We start from the raw sequence: 10,386 nt of genomic DNA, 5'->3' as shown, positions 1-10,386 counted from the left end.
AGCCATACAATTGGTCACATTTGTCTGCAGTTCATCGCAATGTCTTTTATACCCTGTAGTCAGAGAGACAAATATTTTTAAAGCCCAAACAAAATTCACCAACTAAATTACCTTAATAGATATTTATTTCAAAGAATTTCAGTGGAAGTTATAAGTTATATATTAAGCCAATGCTTACAAGAATAATATTGCCTTCCCATGACAGGTTACTTTCACTTAATTGGAAACTACACACGTTTTTAGAGATTGTACTTACTTAAAAGAAATTGTATTGTAAAAGAAAACTTATTTGTCTGTATTTACTGTGTTCCTTCTGAAAAACATCTTTACGATCACACTGACAACTGCCAGTTATTAAACTAAAGTCTGTTTATCCTAATAACTTGCATACACTTAACCAATAATTCCAAAATTTCAACTGCCACAACACTTGTGTCATTTATTCTTCTTGTTTTCTATATCTCGTTTGCCAAGTAGGACAGAAAATTCTGTTCATTATACATGAGGAAATACTTTTTTGGGGGGCTGTCACTTTGGAATATTGTCATAAAATAAGAATGGCAAATGTCATATCATGTTTGGGTTCTTACATTGTAAAGGTGAAAATCAAAGTTTTTCAATAGTTTCTTTAAAGACCATAAAGTGAAAGGAGATAAGATATTGTTGAAACTACCCACATTATCATATTAGAAAAATCTGAAGACATAAAATATGTTGTGGTTTTCTTGGGAGCTCTTTGAGAGCATAGAATGTTGACCTGATTGCATAGTTCTGTAAAATAAGGAACTAGAGACATCACTGTAATCACAAGGGACTAAAAACTGAACCAGTAAAGTGAATAAATTTATTTAGAGATACTCTCAGAAAAGTCTGAGGCATTTGAAATTACAAGTGTATTATCTATATGACTTTAATTCAAAGCCTACATTCAAAAGACATAAGATACAAACATGTAGGAAAAAGGAGTGAACAATTCAGGGAAGGCCAATATGATGGTATGGTGCCACAACTGGAAATGCAGTTTTAAACAAATTCCCAGTAATAATGCAGCACTGAAATTTATTATACATTTAGAAACTTCAGATTTGACTAAATATCAGATCGCTAACTGCTCAATAGGATAATACATAATTTTTGCTTAGTTTGTTGTATGCTAGTGAACTGTCACAAAAGCATCCGTGCATTGATCATGGAAATATAATCTGTTTATTTGCAAAGTCAGCAGAAACAGAAACCACAAATTAACAATTTGTTAAGTCACTTAGACAATACCAACTTTCACCAGGTGTATTCTATGAACAGTCAAAAACTTTTACTGTGGAGGAAAGCTCTCACAGAGCTTTACCTCATCAGGGACCTACTACCATATAATATAAGAGACTAGTAGACCCTATTCAGAAAATCATTGGCTCTTGATTTGTATTAATTTTGGTAGGAGAGGGGGTACCAAGTTAGATATCAGTGTAACCCTAAGTGAAAACATTAAAAGGAATCCACCAATGCAAATATGTAATTTAACATTGCCAAAATTAATCCCTTTCTCTCACATCATTTTCCATAGAAATATCTACCAGTCATTGTTGACAGAATGAACATTACTTTAAAAACCATACAGTATAATAGCTTGAAAAAAAAGGTTAAATATGCAGAATACTATAGTAGACATTGTTAGAAGATACCAAAATAATTACTTGAAGTTGTAAAAATTTAAAATAATCTGAGCAAATAAGTACTACAATTAGAGCGAGTAACATAAGAGTATTCATGCCACTTAACTCCACAGGAATATATAAGGAAGACAAATAAAAACAATACAACTACTAGCAAATGCAGAACGATAAGCATGCTTAGAGAAATAATTAGTCATATGGACAGAAAATATATTACAGTTACCTCATGCAGTACCAAGTAAAGCTTTATAACCTAGCTACTCTCTTTTAAAAAGTGACATCAGAAGGTACCCAAAGCTGACAGTGACACTCTGAATCACAGAAAGAAGAGGTGTCACCTTTGAGATAAAGGGAGAAGACCATACATAGAGGTTCAGCTAGAGATGTTAAGAGTTGGTGACCATTGGTAAAAATACATGCATCTACAGTGGGAAAATGACATATTGATAATTTCAGTTCATAATGCAAATAGGCACAGCAACTAAGTGTGACATGCATGTCACTTATTTTTGCCTACACATGGGATGTCTGCTCTATGAAGCTTCTAGGTTAGTGTACACTGGATGCACAGCCTCATTGGCCACGGCTCACGGGCCTAGCCGCTCCACGGCATGTGGGATCTTCCTGGACCAGGGCACGAACCCATGTCCCCTGCATCGGCAGGCGGACTCTCAACCACTGCGCCACCAGGGAAGCCCTATTTTTAACATTCTTTAAAGTCCATGAATTTGGTGCTGTCACTTGTTAGCTTTTCATTCATGGGTTCAAATTTAAGGAAGGTGATGCACTATGCAAAGAGAACCCTTAATTAAGGTGTACTTTCATGTACCTTAGGTGGGGATAGACACTTACTTGACCAAGTGATTTGAAATACTGAGCCAACATGATAGGAAGATTTGCCTATAGTCCTGATTTGGCCCATGAGTTTTTGTTTGTTTGTTTTCAAAATTTCAAAAATATATAAGTAAAACCTAAATAATATTGGGTTGGCCAAAAGATTCCTTCGGTTTTTTCCATAAGATGGCTCTAGTAGCACTTAGTTGTCTTTAACTTCATTCAAAACAATTTTGTTAGATTGTATGTGACAGTTGTCACATCAGCGTGCATTTAAAAAAAGACATCAAAATTAGTGAATTTTTGTGTAGCCATTTTAATATTGAAGATGGGAGAAAAAAGCAAGCTTTTCGGCCTATTATGCTTTATTATTTCAAGAAGGGTAAAAATGCAACCGAAATGCAAAAAAAAGATTTGGGCAGTGTATGGAGAAGGTGCTGTGACTGATCGAACGTGTCAAAAGTGGTTTGCGAAGTTTCGTGCTGGAGGTTTCTCACTGGATGATGCTCCACGGTCTGGCAGACCAGCTGAAGTAGATAGCGATCAAATCGAGACATTAATTGAGAATAATCAATGTTATACCACACGGAAGATAGCCGATGTCGGCTATCAAAATAGCCCATGTCGACTCAAAATATCCAAATCAAGCGTTTAAAATAATTTGTGCCAGCTTGGTTATGTTAATCACTTTGATGTTTGGGTTCCACGTAAATTAAGCAAAAAAAAACCTTTCTTGACAGTGTTTCCACATGCTATTCTCTATTGAAATATAATGAAAACATTCTGTTTTTAAAACAAATTGTGACAGGCGATGAACAGTGGACACTGTACAATTATGTGGAATGGAAGAAAGCAAGCGAAATGAACCACCACCAACCACACCAAAGGCCAGTCTTCATCCAAAGGAGGTGATGTTGCGTATATGGTGGGGTACAAAGGGAGTCCTCTATTATGAGCTCCTTCCAGAAAACCAAACGATTAATTCCTACAGTTACTGCTCCCAATTAGACCAACTGAAAGCAGCACTCGATCAAAAGTGTCCAGAATTAGTCAACAGAAAACGCATAATCTTCCATCAGGATAAGGCAAGACCGCATGTTTCTTTGATGACCAGGCAAAAACAGATTGGCTGGGAAATTCTGATTCATCCACCGTATTCACCAGACATTGCACCTTCAGATTTCCATTGATTTCGATCTTTACAAAATTCTCTGAATGGAAAAAATTTCAATTCCCTGGAAGACTGTAAAAGGCACCTGGAACAGTTCTTTGCTCAAAAAGATAAAAAGTTTTGGGAAGACGGAATTACGAAGTTGCCAGAATAATGGCACAAGGTAGTGGACCAAAAGGGTGAATACGTTGTTCGATAAAGTTCTTGGTGAAAATGAAAAATGTGTCTTTTATTTTTACTTAAAAACAGAAGGCACTTTTTGGCCAACCCAAAAACAATTGGAATTCTGTGTTTAATCATATAAGATCAATCTTTTAAAAATAACACAATTAGGAATACAATCTACAACTCTTCTTAATTAACCACAACTACTGTTGATTATCATTTACTAAAAACTTTATTTTCCCTCATGTTTTTCAGATGTCTTTTAACAACTCATCTTGAAATTCAGTTTTTTGTTTTTTTTTTTTTTTTTTTTTTTACTGAGTCTCCTTAGGGCTAATACAGACCTGGTGTACATCAGGCCATCCTATGATCAAAAGGCCTTCTTAGCTATTGAAATAAGAGGGACAATCTTTGTTTTATTTTCAAACCTATAGAGTGGTTATTCATTAAATAAATATTTATCAAATACCTAATTTTGGGCATACAAGTCTACTTATTTTTTCTCCCAATCAGAAGGGGACAAATTTTCGAGGCTATATTAAAAAGAGAGCCCTGCCATTTCCCAACATGTACTTCCACTGATTGCTACACAAAACAAGTTGATTTGTTACTAGAACAAGTTGTACTCTGATAATATCTATAGATCACCTACGGCTATCAGATAAAATTAGGTGACCCCAGGTTAGTATATGGGTTGTTTTGGTGCAGAAGGTATGCTGTTGTGAAAGGGAAGAGTTGGGGAATTCAAATTATAATATAGAAACCCACAAAGACTTTGTTTACTTGTGTCTATAATCAAGGAAAAAGCCTTTTACTTATTTTCAGAATGAAAAGTGCAAGCAGAAAGACAATTTGTCAATCACTTCACCGGAGACAATGACCCATATTCATTTTAGTTATGACGTACAAAAAAATAACAGTATAGGTGATACGTAATGTTAGCCATAAATCCATGAAGAAAAATATTGTCCAGAAATATAAATACAGAAACTTCTGGCCAAATCTATATATATATGTGATGTTTTAAAGATGTAAACAGATTTTTCTAACCTTTCTTGAAAATGTCATTTTAAATTAGTTATAATACTACATTCAAAAATGTAATTTGGGGGCTTCCCTGGTGGCGCAGTGGTTGAGAGTCCGCCTGCCGATGCAGGGGACGCGGGTTCGTGCCCCGGTCCGGGAAGATCCCACATGCCGCGGAGCGGCTGGGCCCGTGAGCCATGGCTGCCGAGCCTGCGCGTCCGGAGCCTGTGCTCCGCAAAAAAAATGTAATTTGGTATTGTAAATCAAGCTCATTATTGATCTAGTGCAAATCTTTTGAAATGAAAGAAAATCAGCCTTTAATAAACTTGAGTTTGATACTATTTGCCCATATATTAATATATATATATAATTTTATATTTTTATATACTAAAATGGAACAATCTTCAAAGTATATCTTTAAAGTATATGCTTTAAAGCATGGTGCAACACAGTTTGTAACCTGTTATCTATCATTTGTCTAAAGGAAGGGGATAAGGAAAATTACATGTATATGCAAAATTTTTGTATATGCATCGTACAATATCTCTGGAAGGACCCAAAGAACTAGCGACATTGTTGTTTCCAGGAAACACACACACACACACACACACACAGACACACATACACACACACATATATTGTTTCAAAATGTATCTAATAATCAATATATTATTATAAAGTAATTATATATTTCTCCCAAAATACTAAGGCAGTTGTTATTTTAAATAATAACTACAAAAAGTCTCCCCCAAATGAAATACATCTATATTGTGATATAATAATTTGACTGTAATTTGGTGATATACATTATAATATAAAAGTAATATTGATTCAGGGAAAAATATTCTTCAGATCTTAGGACAACTAAATGTACTAGAAATTCATCATGCCTCCACCTCTCCCTCTCTTTCTTGGTTACACTCTATCTTAAGGGTTTCACTATGAATAAATTGATCTACCAATGAATAATACTTTTAAAATCATTGTCCATGTTTCATTCAATCCTCTCCTAGCATTTTCTAGCTAGTTGGTATCCAACATTTTAAACCATGATTTGGAGGAACAGGAAAGTTTATGTATTTTTCATTTCTTTGTTCCTGTCCATTAAATGCGTTAATAATCAAATTCTTGATATGCAGGATAAGTCACCTAATCATGTAAATTATTAGCTTCTCAGTTTAATTATAATCATAGTTTTCTTCTGAATGAATTTTCACATATTGAACAATTTATCTTCAGAAACATCTTCTGATATAAAAAAATACAACTGAGACTTTTCATCTCCTTTTTCATTTATAGAATATTTGTATTCTCTAGAAAATATTTTAGACTTTAACAACTTTGGAAATATATTATTTGTCACTGTTCTCTACTTTTAAGTTTGAACATGATATTACACTTTATAGAGGGCTAAAATCAAACTTTAAAATATAATTTCTGAGTGTTTTGTTACTTTTTAAATGCATTTTATTGCCAAATGTATATTATAATAATTTTTAACAAGATTATGTGGATATAACTTGTACAAATTTGTTCTTTTTCATAGTGCATTTTCTTCTAAACATGTATTCCAATGTGATTTAGTAATTTCTTTCAGTAGCTAAAACACAGAAGCTGATACTTTAATTAAAATTTTTCAAAAATTCTCATCTCTCTCTGTCCCTCTCTTTCTCTACATATATGTACACACATACACATGTATATATATAGTCATCATTAATATAAAAGTTCTTCCAGGTTCTTCTCTGTGTGTGTGTGTGTGTGTGTGTGTGTGTGTGTGTGTGTGTGTGTAGCACCACTGATCTGTAAGTCATATACTGAACACTGATGATTCTCCAGGAGTAATGATGAGTTTATACCACCTATCCACACTCTTTCATGATCAACCCTTTTGAAGTAAAGCCTATATTTTAAAAATGACTGTTGCAGATTATGAGTGCAGTCTAGGATCACATAATAGAGCTAACTGGCCCACCCACAAAATAAACATGAGACAGAGGCCTCAGGATTACCATACTCTAGAACTGACAGACACCAACAGACAGAAACAAATGTTACACACTTCTCTTGCTCACGGGACAATAGTTTTCTGACAAATCTATATTTTTGATGCTTCAAGTTACAAGATTAAGTGTAAAAATGTCTTTTGCACTCATCTACATTACTTAATAGTATCTATTTGTAATAGCTACCTGTTTTACACCATTTTAAGAGAGGACCAATTTGTCATTCCATTCCATTTCTAATGCAGTAGTCCAACCCAAACCAGAATGCATTATTGATATGGAAATGAGTGTAATTAGCAGCGTAAATGATCTGTTATTTATGATACAAGTCAGAGCAGTAAATCACCATAGGTTCACTATCATTACTATGCAAATAGAAGAAGGCAGTTAATGGTCCATGTGTTAAAAACAGGCCACTTGCTTGCTCATTTGCATATGAAAGGCAAGGGTAAGGGTTTAAGGTACAGATGACAGTTTATCACATCAGTCCTAGTTCATGGACTTAAGAAAGTCAAAACACACAAATAGTTGTGCTAGTTTTCAGAGTTACCCCCTGTCTCTACTGCATATTCCTCCTTGAGTCTATTCTAATGGCACCTTCAAATGTATTTTTAGTTCCTTCTAATTTGTACAACAGGAACTGGGAATGATTGTGAGAGTGCGACTAAGTGTTCTACAATATATGAGATACATTTTGCGCCAGCAGGGATAAACATCATAAAAATTTCCTGTTATGAAATAAACTATCATTATTGGTCATATAATTCACTTCATTTTCCTACAAACATACTTTATTTTCTTGTAAGGAGGAAGGCAAACTAGCAATGATTTGAGGACTCAGAGACTAAAAAAAATATTGGTGGGCCTTACTGGAAAGTATTCAGTATACTTAAAGAAATTGTTCTGCCTTTCTTGCTTGGTCCCTTTTGTTTAATTTTCTGGAGCATGTCTGCACTTAGTGCATTAGCTACCGGCCAATTCTTGCCTAGTGCAATGGGAACAAAGGTAGGATGTGTGAAAAGCTAGAGGACGAAGAGGGATGGAGGGTGACTGCAAATTCTGCAAGCTTCCCTTGTATACATCTGGTATTTTTGGAAGACTTACATAAATAAAGAACTTAGAATGATAATGTCTTTAATTTGGAAATGTACAAAATAGATAAGATTTCAATCTCACTTAGATAAGTTTGCTCCATCTTTACAACTTTATAAATATAACAAATATAACTTTATGGATATAAATCACTTATGAAATATTTTTTTGTTTATTGTTAAGTTTTATTAAGCTATGAGTTCAAGAATGACTTATAAACCGGGAAAGTATTTTATGTGAAGGAAATGAAAACAGTATATTTAAATATAATAATAATATAGTGAAAAACATTTTTCGTATACCAATTTTTTTTTAATTATATACGCACAGTAGTTGGACCTGTGTCTTAGTTGATCTTTTTGAGGTATCAATTTACCTTTTGTAAATACTATATTTTTCTTCCTTTAATTCCAAGGAGATAACTAGACCGTTGAGTTCCCTTACCTCACTGGAGTTTTCAAAGATAACTTCCTGGCTTTTGCTTTTAAAACCTTAAACTCACTAAGAAGATTAAACTAGAGGAAAGGTAAATGGTTTTGAGGTGAGCTCATGCATTAGCATCAAGCAGAGAAGAGACAGATGCATACCTTCTAAACTTGGGAAGGAAGAGCAGTCTCAGGCATTATAGATAGAGTGGCCTAAGTCCCATCCCCTGACCACAATTTTAGGAAATGTCCTGACTTCAGGGGACTAGTTTATTCCCCAGTTAACCAGAGTCCTAGCAACTAAGAGATGACACATTCAGATCAGGATAATACAAGGAAAGCGAATATAAAAGTTATTAATTTAACAGTTGTAGGCAGTTAAATGATAATAATAAAGGATAGTGCAGGAATGGGACCAGCTCTTCAGAGCTGGCATAAGCCCCAGGCCCAACACAACTAAACCAGAGAAGAGGAAAGTACAGACCTAGGAAAGCCTTGCAGAGTCATCTTCCTTTAGAACAGCAATAACCTTCCGTTGAAGGACACAGACCCTATAGATCTCACAAAGAAGGAACCAGGGGAATAAATAGTCAGTCTAGCTATGCTTTCTCACTCTAATTTCCTGCTGTAGCTTCCCAAAAGGATCACTGGATAAACCTAACCAAAACCCAGAAAGCAGAAGGGTCCAAGGATAATTATCCAAACATGTCAGCCTTCTACCAAGTGGTAGGACAAAGTCAGGATTCCCAAGGAACTAGTGGAGCCTTATGTCTTCAAAGGATCATATACATTTGGATAGATAAGCATACCAGAGGTGATGGTCATGGACCAAAAAATAATAGCCCCCCCCCCAACTATATAGGACATTTACCAACATTTATTAAATTCTTGATATATCTAATGGATTGTAATAAGCACTTTATATAAATTACCTTTCTTCCTCTTTACAGTATTTTGAGGTAGGTCCTATTATTCTCATTTTATAAAATAGGAAACTGAGCACAGAGAGCTAATTATCTTGCTAAAGAAGACATGATGAAATTATAGCTGTTAGATTCAAACCTGTATGGGTCTAGTACTAGAGCCTGTTCACTTAACAACCACATATAATACTTTCCAATAGTAGACTGAGCCCACCTAGCCTGGGCTCTAGGCACACAGGCTTCAGTAGTTGTGGCAGGTGGGCTCAGTAGTTGTGGTGCACAGGCTTAATTGTTCTGTGGCATGTGGGATCTTCCTGGACCAGGGATCGAACCCGTGCCCCCTGTGTTGGCAGGTGGGCTCTTAACCACTGTGCCACCAGGGAAGTCAGCAAAAATGCTGACAAAATTCCCAATTGTGGAAAGGAATTAAAACAAAATACAAAAATATTTAAATTTACTAAATGTAATTTGAATTAACAGGTTCTTATAATTAATAATATGTATTGTAGTTTTAAGTTTTATTGCAACTCTGTAGCATTAAGTTGGAGGGGAAGCAGAAGTAATGGGATTTAATACATAGAATTGCACCATTGCTTTAAAAATGAGATGAAGAGGAAGGAACCACTTGGATAGATATACTCATTGGACAGATTAAATCATCCACTTTGCTAAAATCTATAAAGGTAAATTTTAAAAATAAATAAATAAATATATACATATATATATATATATATATATATATATATATATATATATATATATATATATATATCTTCACTGAAAGTAAACTTTGCCTTAAGATTTTGAGAACCTGAAAGGAATTCCATTGAAATGTTAAAAATATACCCCTAAAATTCAATAATTTACAGAAAGACCTTTTGGAGAACTATTTTGTTTTCTGTCACATTTCTACTTAATATCAAATGCTTGAGAAATTTCATTTATAGTGAAAGCAAAAGTTAATAAAAAGGTGACTGTATTAATGGATGTATGAATGAATGGAGATAGAGATAAAGAGGTAGATAAGGCTTGGTGTGGTTGGGAGAAGGCAGCTATTCTTTTCATATTACATAA

This window comes from Tursiops truncatus, chromosome 7, assembly GCF_011762595.2.
Source record: "Tursiops truncatus isolate mTurTru1 chromosome 7, mTurTru1.mat.Y, whole genome shotgun sequence".
In the NCBI taxonomy this organism is placed as follows: Eukaryota; Metazoa; Chordata; class Mammalia; order Artiodactyla; family Delphinidae; genus Tursiops; species Tursiops truncatus.
Note: the sequence above shows the minus strand (reverse complement) of the source record.